This window comes from Macaca mulatta, chromosome 2 (genome assembly GCF_049350105.2).
Source record: "Macaca mulatta isolate MMU2019108-1 chromosome 2, T2T-MMU8v2.0, whole genome shotgun sequence".
NCBI lineage: Eukaryota > Metazoa > Chordata > Mammalia > Primates > Cercopithecidae > Macaca > Macaca mulatta.
Genome location: NC_133407.1, coordinates 55,398,845 through 55,412,574, shown reverse-complemented (window position 1 = coordinate 55,412,574; position 13,730 = coordinate 55,398,845). Strand labels below are relative to the sequence as shown.

Sequence of the window (13,730 nt, the reverse complement as noted above, 5' to 3'; positions counted from 1 at the left end):
AGCTAGCCAGCTTATCTTTGATAATTTCAAGAAGTATAGCATGTATATTCAAAAGTATAGCTTTTGAATTAATATTTTGAAAATAAAATAAAAATTTAATTTTATTATCATCTGTTTTGTCAAAAATCAAAGGCTCTTTTAAAATCTTTTTTTGCTAGATGTAAAATGATTTTTTCTGTTTCTGGATATAAGGTAACCTGTGCTTATTTTAAATGATGTATCAAGTGCCTTTAATAGAGGTTTAACGATTCTGTTCAAGTTACTACTATAAAGATGTTTATGCATAGTTATTCTAGACTAGCAAAAGAGCAGTAATCTATAACTCCCACCCACATACTTACTCCCATGCACAGTGTATCTTCCTTCTACAGCTTTAAGACTCCCACATTCCTGCAAAAGCACTTTCCTACTTGTCATTTAGTCTTTACAATTAAGTAAAGAAAAAGTTAATTGTATAAAAGAAGCTGGTTTCTTGGACCTCTCTCTTTATGGAGTTGTGCTCTCTAAAGATAGCCTAAATTATAGACTTAGCCAGGACAGTTTTTCCCCTTCGGATACCTTTGAAGTTTGTTTATTCTTACAAAGCTCTGGAAGGCTCATCTGAAAGAAGCTGTAAATAATTTGCCAAGGTCCCTAAATACCAAGAAGCCCATGTGGGCACTAGAAGGTGTCAACTTTGCTTGATTACTCTTGAACTTGTGGGATAGGGAATGTTTGGCACCAATATCAGATTCATGGAAGGCAGCCAAAATTAATTGTTAGAAAGAAGGAATGCTTAGATGATACGTGGCATAACTTTGGGCATTTTCCTTACCATGATGGAAGAAGCAGCCAATGAAGTAAATCTATTTTGTTTATGACTAGATTACTGGGTGACTAAAAGGAAAACACTATCTACTTCGGGGTTATTGGCAACAGATATAACATACCAAGTATGATACATGGGCTAGTTTCCACTGGCAGTAGTTACTGATGTTGCAACCTTGGTCTTCTGCTGCAACCTTGCCCTGCTGCCTTTGTTGTTGGCTGCTCTTGGCAATAGGGCATACCCACCTCCTCCTGCCAACCAACTTGGTGCAATGGCCTGTGCATGACTCACACACTGTTTAGAAGAATCAGGGTAGGAAAAGATTAAGTGTAATTTCCCATGGCCTTGGCTATTAGACATAAAGACAGGCTTTAGAATCTGTTATTAGGCATAAGATTTTGGACAGTTTTTTTCCAAGTCTTAGGTTCCTGCAAACTTAAAATGTCTACCTTGTGGAATTGTGATAATGAATGACTTCATGAGAATTATCCTAACATTGGTCAGGCCGTTGATAAATTACATCTATTTTTGTTATTTAAAAGAGTAACCACAAATTTTAAAATACAGAATATGTTTTTAAAAGTAAGCTCTTGTTAAGCTTCAAGTGTCTTTGAAATATGAGGATTCAAATCAAATTACAAATTTTAAGAAACATATAGCTATTTTCTACAAGATGGTATAGCTATACAGAAATACCTTTACAGTTTTTATATTACGTAGGATGTAATTAAAAAAGAGCCCAAGATGTTTCCTGAAATGATTAACAGGAACTTTAGAAACATCACTATTGATTGGTCAGTGCACAGGTTTCTTTGGTGGAACTTTTCTCACCCACTTTACAAGCAAAAACATGAGAAAGACAAGTCAAATGAAGTCAAGCAAACGGTATCTACCACATTAACGAAGAGTATATGATGCACAGTTGCATGAAAACCACTTCCTTTAGCACTATATTTCAAAATTTTTTTTTAACTCCGCCAAAGCTGTCGCCACAGGAAGGAAAATTTAGTTGTCTTCTTGCTTATTTAAGGAACACAAGTCAAGAGATTATTCCAGGCATTACTTCATGTTTTTAAGCTTTTACTCCTACCTCCCTGAAAAATGTGTCTCCTGACTGCATCAGAACAAACACACTCAGAATTTTAAGAGGAGAAAATAATGATTATGTGTTGCTAAGTACTGTTTTAGTAACAAATGCTTGGGCCACTAAAATGATGACATCACCCACAGAAAGAATAACATTTACACTTTTGAAAGATATTTTTTTTTTTTCCTAACATGATGGGTCACCAATGAGAGGAGGAAAGCCAAATAAAGGCACAAGGAGAGGCCTCGTGGCTCTGGAGAAGGCATCCTCAGCATCCTTTTCTGAAGGGTGATCATCAGCCCCAAGTTAATTAAATAGTCAAACCAAACGTCCATCTGCTCTTTCTGTATTCCCTTCCTGAATCCAGTTCATGTCAACAAATGTGTACTATTAGTGTAGAAAATCTAATGCTCTCATACTTGAATAGGTTTGCTTCTTGGTTAATCTGCCCAGGTCAGGAAGTGGCTTATATTTCAGGAGTGCTCTCTAATGCATATTGCAGATATTCATGCATTTATTCTCTCACACACATGCACTTAAAAACCGCACACTACCTCACACTGCAATAATCCGATAATATGGTGATCATGATACCCATATATATACACATAAGATAGAATGCATTGCTTAAATAGCACATAAGTAATCTATAATCCTCCACACCCTGTAATACCAGTAGCACAATGGTTTTCTATTTGGAGGTTGCCAGTAGCACTCAAAAGTAAGCTTCTGGCTCCTATAGCAACACATCTGACTGCCCTGGGGACAACATGATTGTCATCCTTCTAGTACACACTCAGTCCAAGGCCAGGTAATGTTTTTTATGGGCAGCTTTTAACCCAAACCAGAAATAGAAGAATCTATAATTATTGTTATTAACTTCTTAAGTATGAGGGAAGGCCATTTTTTCTCATCATCCCTAACAAATAAATATTGATTCCGTTTACTCAATGTAAAAAGTCTTTTCAGTAAGCTATTCTATATTTTTTCTCCAAATCACAGCCCCAACCTCCTACCCCTTAAAGCAAGCAGTGTCCAACTAACATGTAAAATGTAGTGATATGGGTCATTTACATCTCTTAGGATAATAAAAATAAATCATAGGCAATATATAATTACTATGGAAAATGGCAGAGTAATTTACGTCTACTTTTAAGGGGAGCAGGTTGATGTTGCCAGGGGCCCAGTAGCTATTGGTACTGGGATTTGGGAACAATAAACAAGGAAACATCTGCTGTCTCTGGAGGCTGAAATGTAGTTATTTCTGTAGTCTTTTCTGCTTCATATCCATGCAGAAACTAAGTTGCATGATGACGCTATTATCAGATGACCATGATTAGAGTCAACTATTCCATGACAATTTTTGCTGAAAACATTATCTTTACAAATTTAAATAATACTTGAACTCCTTTCACTTTCATCAAGGTAAACTTGGCTTACCTGAAATTCACCTAAATGTAATAATTTATCTCCTGTGAAACTTTTACCTATGTAGTAATTCCTGTTTCTCTTCAAACAACAGTTTTTCCAAGCCTGTGTTAGCCAGAGATAATGGTTCATTCATTGCATTCCCATCCCCAATTAACACATGTGCATGTCCTTGGAAATGTTTGCTCATATGTGCAAGTCCATTCCTTGGTCTGCAGTCTATGTGACTTGGCCCTTTTTCAACTCCAGCTCCTGAGCTTCATCTCCCACCATCCTTCGAGACCCAGACTCTTTTCTACTTCTCAGATGCGCCAAGCTCATTCTGGCCCTTACGCCGGTCAGTCACGCCTCCTGAGCTACTCTTCCCGGAGTCCTCTGCATGGGACTCTCAATCCTCTTGTTGTTCAGGTCTTAGCTTAAATATTACCTTTTCAAATAGACCATCTCAGGAGACCATCTACATAAAGATGTTTTTTCTATCTTCTCTCTATCCTTTTACTCTGCTGGATTTTCTTCTGGTCACTATCATTATCTAAAAGTCCCTTTAAAATTTATTTCTTTACTAGTTTGCTCAATGCTTTCCCCACTAGACTGAAGGCTCCTTGAGGGTAGAAACTTGATCTTGTCCATCACTATTTCCCCAGCACCTAAAATAGTGCCCAAAGTATAGTGCTTGATATATGACTTCATGAATAAACTCACTTTAAAATGAAACCAGAGCTTCTCGCAAGAGTTAAAATCCTCTCATCACATAACGCATTTCCTGAGAAGAACCATAAAGTCAAAGCCACCAAATATCTCCTATGGTAGCACTGTAGGAGATAATGCTCAATATTAAAAAGGCTGAATATTTTTTTTAAAAGGCTCAATATTAAGTTAAGGCTCAATATTAAATTAATGTAATATCAGAATTTTTTATTTCTTTGAAATTTTTCTGAACTCTTCTGAAAATTTATTATCACAACTTTTCTCCACCTAATGAAACAATTTTAACAGTTCAACTTTAAACCTGCCACCTCCAGGGAGCCTTGTAACCATCACTGCACCTGGAAGTACAGTTCTAAATTATTTTGATCTTTCATGTGGCACCTTCTATTTTTTATGCTGTGTCTTAAAATATATTTCTTTTAATATTTACTCCACCAAATTGTAAGATTTCTGGCTTAGGGCTGCATCATAATAATCCATAAATTCTTAACTGTAACCAAACCACAGATTTACCTACTTTGCTTCTCAAAAAATAAGTGCTATAGGTCATATATAAATATGATGCAGATTCAGTTTAAAGGTAGATCAACTGCGTGGCCTTTATTAAGCTACCTACCTCTCTGAACTTCTATATTTTTCCTTAAATCTGTAAAGTGGAAATAATAGTACTTATTGCATAGGACTCATGAGGGCATTAATTGCGTTAATCATGTGATGCACCTGACATATGATGATGCAAAAAAAAGTTTAACATGAAATAGCAGAGCTATTATTATTACTAACATTGCAATTATCATCATTATCATTGGTTTTATTATTTAGGGCCTTATGATCTCAAAAACTTAGTTATATGTATTAACATATAACTAAGCTTGATATTTTGGATATACAAGAAAAAGAATTTTCCTAGAGCAGTTTTATAATCCATTTCAAGATCAAAAATAGAACAAGGAAGTAATTACAAAACAATATTGAAAATACACATAGATGTGAGGCCAGCATAGGCAGATGGCTAATCAGGAAAGGATTCTGGAAGGAGATTACTCTTCCATGTGGTTGAGGAAAACAATGAACCCTAACTGTCAAGGAAGAGTGGGTGCATGTTTTCTTGGGGGCAACGGCAAGGCAGGACAAGGGCAGAGGCAATGGGGCAAGAAATTCAGAGGTCTTACACCCCAGGATTCTAAAAAATTAGTGGCAGTCATTATGAACTTGTCTCTTTTGAGCTCAGTGGAAAATTGCCAGCACAGAAAAAAAGAGAACTTCTCTGTCTATTTGTTGTCTCCAAGGACCACTTTTGGGTCTCAGTTCGTTTGACTCAAAACCGACAAAAGAAACTACACCTGACATTTGCATGGCAGTTTAGAATACTGGCCTCCTCAAGACAGCGTTGGAAGATAGTTATTTCTATTATGCTTATTTTATATATAAGGCTCAGAAATGTTGAGGCTTTTCACTTAATCATTGTTTATTTATTGAGGACCTACTATGCTCCATTTATTTTACTAGAAAATGTAAAAGTAGCATGAACAACAAAGGCCAAGTTTCTGCCCTCAGGGAACTTGCATTCTAGTGAAAGAAACATATAATAAATAATTGGATAAAGAAATAAAAATTAACATGTTGTGTAACATTTTATGTGCTATCAGTGACATTAAAATGGAGTAAAATGACAGAGTGATGGAGTGGGGAATACTACAATTAAATATGTAGTGGACCATGGGAGGCGTCTATTAGGAGATATGTTTGAGAAGAGACCTGAATAAAGAAGAGATTGTCACAATAAGGTATGTGGGCATGCCAAGAAAAGAGGAGGGCATGTGGAAAGTCCCTGTGTCAGGAATGAGCTCAGAATACTCTGGGGGGAAAATGAGGATTAGAGCCAGAATATCATGAATGAAGAGATGAAAGATAGGATATGAGAGAATACACATAGACATATAAGCTATAGTGAGGAATCTGGATTTTATCCTAATTAAAATAAGAAGCGATTGAAGAATTTTGAGCAGGAAGTCACATGATTTGATGGATATTTTAAATGGTCATATTGGTAGGGATGCAAGAATAGAAAAAGAGGTTTCTTAATAGGCCACCACAAAAACAGAGACATCTAGAACAGAGATGACAGTGTCTTACACTTTGCTCAAGATGTGAAACAGGTGATTCTAGTCAGCATTGGAATATCTTTTGGGAACAGAACAGACAGGCATGCTGATAGATGGAGTGTAGGTGAGGAAAAGAAAGAATGAAATTAAAGATACTTTTGGCCTGGATAATGGGGGTAAGGGGAGTAAGGTGGTGCTATTTAGTAAACAAAGAAGATTGATGATGGAGCGGAAAGAGGGGAAGGAAATGAGAGGTTTTATTTGGAGCATGTTGAATTTGAGATGCCTCTTAACATCTGAGTGTATAGATTTAATAATCTGTGTGGGGGATGAACCCAGAAATTGGTAGAAAGTTGAGGAGGTATGAATTTGTTTTTTAGTTAGGGTTATTTAGATGTCTAGAAATATAGGAGATGTAACTTATTCAAGTTCCACAGTCAGTAAGTGATAAAATGGAACTTGAAAATGAATCTTTTGACATTAACCACAAATTTCTCTTCCTATTATGAATTTTAGGGTTTATTTTCAGTTATGAATGCCGGAGTAGAATATAGGGAAGTATTGGGGGCAGGAATATTCTAGAATCACATATAAAATAATGAAAAAGTTTTTAGCTCATAAACTATACTACATTTATGATTGCTCTTGTCTTTGTTTACATAATTATTTGTTCTGTAAGTGTAATGATAACATGCCCATTTAACTTTTAAAAGCTCTGGAATAATAAACCCATAAGATAAGTGAACTACCAGTGCAACTATAGCTATCTACTTTCTTTTCTGAAATTGTCACTTTTTGGAATGCAAAGGAGGATAATTTAACTTCAGACTAAATGTAGATTGAAGAGATTTGAAATACAAAGATAAAAGCTCAATCCCAAACTCAAGCAAGTATTTTTGAACCCTATCAGTAACATTTGAGTTAAGGTGCATCAAATTTGTTTAGCAGAAATGTCTAAGACAAGCAGCACTTAATCTCAACAGGTTAAAAAAAGATTTAAAGTAAATTAATTGACTCAAAAAATAAAATTAAATCAATAAAAATGTAAAGGGAAACAACCTAAAATTGGGAATAATGAACCTAATTGTATGTAAAAGGAGTACTTGATCACCCTGAATGGGAAGCAGAAAGAGAGAGGGAGGCACAAACGGAGGGAGGGAAGGGAGGAAGAAAGAAATAAAGGGAGGGAGGGAGCGAGGAGGGAAGGAAGGAAGGAAGGAAGGAAGGAAGGAAGGAAGGGAGGGAGGGAGGGAGGGAGGGAGGGGGGGGGAGGGAGGGAAGGAGGATAGTTTGTTATAGAATGGATGGGCTCCATTGGTCAAATGTAAACAATTTAAGCACCAAAATAGTTGAGTCATAGAAAAAAGAAATTCGTGAATCCATAGCAGTAACAAATAGATACATAAATTAATAATGAAATAGATGTTGAAGATGGGAGTTCTTTTGCTTACAGTAGATTGGGAAAGACTAATGCAAATGTGGAGGGAGTGCTGAAGTTGTAAAGCCATCATACTGCAACCATTATAGTAAAGATTGCATTTGACAAGAACATCAATGAATGTTAAATCTGAGGGGAAATTTTTGATGAGGAGCCATCATTATGCAATAGAGAAATCAGACAACACCTTGACTAGGCAACAAAAATGAACATTAACAATGTGGGACATAAGAGGCTCATGTGCCTCTACATATGATAGCAAGAGAGGAAACATCACCTGTGAGGAATTCCAGCAGAAAGTGCATAACCATAATCTAATCATGGGGAAATGTCAGAAAAATAAACAATGAGGAGCACTTTATTAAAATGAAAAAAAGAGTTGGTGAATACACCATATTCATTAAAATCTTCATTTTCATAAAAGACAAAGAAATGATATGGAAATGTTCCAGACAAAAGGGGACTAAAGAGATAAGACATTCAAGAAATCTATCGTACAACATAGTGATTATAATTAATAACAATGTATTCTATTCTTAAATATTGCTAAGAGATTAGATTTTAAATGTTTTCTCTACAGAAAGTATTTGAGTAATGCATATATTACTTCAATTGATCCATTATACATTTAGCCACCATGTATAAATATCTTAAAACATGCTTTACACTATAAAAATAAACAATTTTTACTTAACATTTAGCAACAATACACTTTAAAAAGACAGAAGACAACTAAGTGTGATAATTGACTCCAGACTGGGTGATTTACTGGAGGGGAAGTATTTAAAAATGTATTATTTGAAAACAGCAAAATTGGAACATGGACAAATATTAAATAAAGTAGTGTAGCTATGTAAATTTATGAAGTAGATAATTGAATGTGACCATTATGTAAGAGATTATCTCTATTCTTGGAAAATACAGACTGAAAGACCTTGTTATGTGTGATTTCCTCTTAAGTTGTTCAGAAAAAAGTTATGACCATAGAAAAATATAAAGAAGAAAACAAGAGCATGTTATAAAGCAAATGGGATAAAATATTTAAGCAAATCTAGGTAAGGATATAAGAGGTTCATTACACTTTTTTATTTTTACAACTTTTTTCAGCTTCCAATTATTTCTAAATAAGATGTTTTAAAGTAGGTGAAGTGTAACAAGAATTTCTGGTGAGCATTTAAGAAAACTCACTGCCATCAGATATATGATTGTATTTTATTCAGAAGGCCGCCTAATTTCATAGAAAGTGTTTTTGCTGCTCCTCTAATTCAGCTCTATTCACCTACATAGAACGAGAATAAAAGCAACCTACTTAAAATTTTTCTCTTGTGCAAAGAGAAAATAAATTGCATTAAGGTATAGTTTTAAAAAATTTAATTTTTTTTCAAAATCACAACTGTGGTGATTTTTCTCAAAATCATATTGCAATTTATTTTTTTCCAAGGTGAAAAAAAGTTTGAGAATGTGATAACCACTACCTATTTAAAAAAAACTAAAGGCTTACAATGAAATATCTGCAAAGTAGAATAATAATGAGGTATGAAATTTTATACTAGTTTATGGAGCAACACCAATAGACTAATTTCATTCTTCATCTGCTTTCCAAGGTTCCAATATTAATGAATGATTCTATGACATTTTTATTTAAATTTGAATTTAAATATGCAAATCTGGTATTTTCCTCTATAATATTAAAAGTTAAAAAATTAAATAAAAAGTTAAAACCTATATTTAGAAAATGTATACAAGGATGAAAAATAAAACTGGAAGGAATTTTAAAAACATTAAATTTAAGTGCCTAACTTTAGTTAATAAAAAATTATAAAAAGCATCAATGATGTCAGACAAATAACAGAACTATACTAATTCTGAAATAACAAGTTACATTTTAAAGATTAAAAATTAACAAACAGTGGTTTTATTTTCTACAATGCAGATGTGTAAATTAGATTCCATTTCATTTATTTTTTAAATGGCAATATTCAGAAATATAAAATGGCTTACCCTTATTTTTATATCTGTACAAATTATTTTCTTCATGAAAATGATACATATTTTATCACACAGAGCTCATGTACTGACATAGTTCATATTTTTGCAATCATAATAATTTCTTATTTATTTAGCATATTTTAATTATAATATATGTGAATATGCAAATGTAGCAATCATTTGGAATTTACATTTATTAAAAATAAATAGAAAGTCAACAAACACAGGAGGGCACAAATTTGCTTTTAAATTGCTGAAAGGCCCACATTATCTAAGATACAAAGATTTTTGTTTTTCAATTCAAAACAGGTCATGTCTGCATTTGCACCCAAACTGTTATCTTTCTTCTAGGCAACAAGCTTTCTTCTCTTTATTCTTGCAAATGGGAAAATGGCCAAAAGAAGAGGAAACAAAACAACTAAACAAAGCCTAAATGTGTCAATGTTCTTTTGGAAGTTTAGTAATTTATGTCAAAAACAAATAGCACTGTTATTCCTAAATGTAATTATTATTTGAAAAATAATGTATGTTTATTTGTTGGAGTGGGATAGAGCCCTCTATAAGCAGATCATTCTTTTCTATTTCTGTAGATGAGCAACTTTGGGAAGGTCATCTTGTGAAGGAGGAGGAGAACATCCATTTAACTGTGAGATTAGCAGCATCAACCCTGGAACCAATAGTTTAGTAGATCCCCAAGAAGATCATTCACTTCACACAATCAAACTATGTCTTATTAAGACAGAGACCAAATTTCACAATACTATATACAGCAGTCATGCAGCCTCAACTTTTATTAGATTCAATGAAAACTTATTAGATAATTATGTCACATAAACATAATCTACTAAAACATGGTAAAATATATATCTACAGCTCAGAAGTAAAAATTATATTTTGCAATAATAAATTATGTATCATATTTATTTATGATGAATAAATAATATTTAATATTTATTAATATTAATTTATTAATATTATGGAAACTCAGATGAGCACGCTTTTTTCCTTATGTAAAGATAATTTTCTCAAAGAGAGAACAACTTAAAAACTTATTTTCCGTAATCTAGAACTAGGATGTTCATTCAGACTTTATTAATTATTGACAACAACAGCAACAACAAATCTGTCTTGCCAGAAAGATAGTATCTTCTCTGGTGCTTTAGCCTTCATTTGCTGTTCTGAATTACACTTATGACCAACTTATATTGTAATTACCTTGGGCTATGTCTCCTTGTGATTGTTAGCCATTATTTAGTATATAACCATACTACATATAGCACTAAATAGCTCATGATATCAAAATATCTCATAGTTAAAATTGTGGACATTTGAACTTCTGATGGAAGTAGTTGTGTTTATTTTTAAATTTTCTTTATTTTTATATTTTTAGAGACAGAATCTGGCTCTGTCACTTAGGCTGGAGTGTAGTGGTGCAATAGAGCTCACTGCAGCCTTGATCTTCTGACTTAAGCCATTCTCTTGCCTCAGCCTCCAAAGTAGCTGAGACTACAGGCTTGATCTACCAGACCTGACAAGCAGTTGTGTTTAATTAGTGTGTGATAAAGATGAAGACATACAATTGTAACGGATTTCTCATAACCATCAACTTAATTTTAAAATTTTCATCAAGTTAATATGTTAAATTTGATTCAACAGTTCACATCTGAGTTTGTAACACTAACAATCTGCTTTCCTTCCTCCTACAATAAGAAGACAGCAACTATTGGTATAGTGCATGAAAATACGTAAAACAAACAAGCAAACAAAAAACCAACCAGGTACTAGGTAACATACTAGAACCAGTATAACAGCACCATTTACCAAAATTTATTGAAAATTAAATCTATTAATTGATGGGATAATGTGGACTTTCTTTTTTGGAAGCCATGAGATTAGCCTAATTTTTTCAAACCAAATTAAGACAGTTTCATATACGTCTTGGGATATTTACACTTACCAAATCTCACATGATAAATGTGTGATGTATGAAACCTTCTCAAAATGATTCAGTTATGAAAATGCTCAGAGGCAAACTCTTCAAACTTCCATTTGTGTATATAGCCAGAGTAGTTCACTTAAACTGATTTTTCTTTTCAAAGCTGTATTAAATGCTCTTTAATGTTTTTACCAAAGTATAAAGAAACCAACAGCTTTTAAAAGGAAGATTTAAAAATTGCTATAGTATGAATACAATTGTATTAAATACAGTTAATATGTGTAGGTATTATTCTAAATTAGTGCAAATGAGAATAAAAGTTTCTAGGATCTAGATTATTTTAGAATTTCACTAATAAGATCAGTTTCAGTTTAGTTTGATTTCCAATTATCAATCCAAATATCTTTTTCATTCTTACTATATTTTAAGCATTATAAATACAAATTAAACTTATTTAGAAAACAATAAATTTTAAAAATTAGATTTGCATATTTCATTTAAATTTTTAAATCATGCTGTCTGCACTACAAATTAATTTTTCTAAACAAATATTATGAAGAGATATAAAAATAATACTGAAATGTCATATTTTAAATGATATATTTTCACAGTGAGTAAAAACAAATGTAAGAATGCTTTTTTTCTGGAAAGTGCTCAACTAATAATATGCAAAATGAACAAAAGTGTATCTGTGAGAGAGTATTAGAAATAATCTAGAGCCGGGGAAGAAGAAAAGTTATAAAATTTGTTAATAATCCAAATGCTTCCTCAGCACTAAATTGTGTGCAAAATTACACATACACAAGAATGATAATGTTTTATTTTGCAGGTAAAATAATTTGGAGATCAATGAAAACTTTAAATTTTTCCAGGTTTTTAAAAGCTTGTATATGAAGTTGAAGCTTTGTCAATTTATTAAACCTTTTATTTAAAATGTCGGTTACTTACTTGAAAGAGGTATCCGGTTTATCTAATCTACACTGTAATCTGGCCAGCATTTAAATTGTTGCTATATAAATAGCAATCCAAATAATAAAATGAAAAATAGCAAATAACTGTTCTTACCTCAATGCTGTTATAGTTGCTTGTTAAGCTGTTTCATGGGTTGAGACAAACTACCAGCACGTCAAAGATCTGGGTTCTCTGCTCAACTCTCTTCTCTAGTTACATTTTTTTTTCTTCCTCTGCAAAAGGATAGTCCACCAAAAGAGGAAGTTATGAAATAACAGTCATTATGCTTTATCCATTTTATGGGGCATGGAAAATTATTCATGAAGCTTACACTTGAAATCAGAGCAACAGGCTATAATTGGTGCCTGTACACATATATAATTAAAGTATACACATGTTTATATGTGTAAGCAAAGTTTAGAAAAGTTAAGCTATTGAAACCTATAGTTGGCCTGGCACAGTGGCTCATGCCTGTAATCCCAGCACTTTGGGAGGCTGAAGCGGGAGGATTACCTGAGGTCAGGAGTTCAAGACCAGCCTGGCCAACATGGTGAAACTCTGTCTCTACTAAAAATACAAAAGTTAGCCTGACATGGTGGCGGGCGCCTGAATCCCACCTACTCAGGAGACTGAGGCAGGAGAATCGCTTGAACCCAGGAGGTGGAGGTTGCAGTGAGCTGAGATCATGGCCATTGCACTCCAGGCTGGGAGACACAGCGAGACTCCATTTCAAAAAAAAAAAAAAAAAAAGAAATCTATACTTGATTAAGTAGTGCTCGTTTACACAAGGAAACATGTCCTGTGTGGCTCAATGATCACAGAAAATATTGCCCTATGCAGAAGAAAACTGTCCAGCTGATATATGGGAATAAACTTGCTTTTATAAGTCTAATTAATTTAAAATATTTGAAGTATGACCCAAATGCTAATCTGACTACAGGCATCTTATTAAAGGAAGAAACAAAACAAAACAAAACAAAAAAACCTCCAGTAAACGGACATTTTCCTGGAATTTGGGTGGTGGTTTTTTACCTACAAGTCTCAAACTTCCTTTCTCATGAATAGTTGCCTGTTACATAGAGATAAAGCACTGCAAAACTGAAACTGTTACTTACACATGAACTTACACATGATCTTTCACTACTTCAGCCACAAGAGTAAAAAACAGGTGCAGAGGTGCAGATCCTGCAAAACTGAACATTTAGCTGGCTAAGTTTCTTACAGGTTGGAGTAGTAAATGAGAATATTTAAAGGACAGTAGGGACAATGGTTGAAAAAAG

The 13,730-nt window shown here is 33.5% G+C and overlaps 1 protein-coding gene across 3 annotated transcripts in view; it reads right to left on the bottom strand.

Annotated features, from left to right (window-relative positions):
• Positions 1-12,683, bottom strand: part of MBNL1 (muscleblind like splicing regulator 1) — a 222,733-nt gene extending 210,050 nt beyond the window's left edge. For all 3 annotated transcript variants that reach the window (XM_015131818.3, XM_015131830.3, XM_077991591.1), the window contains exon 1: positions 12,565-12,683. The gene's annotated coding sequence lies outside the window, so the exon portion shown is untranslated. The remainder of the gene's footprint in view (positions 1-12,564) is intronic.
• Between the last annotated feature and the right edge of the window lie 1,047 nt (positions 12,684-13,730).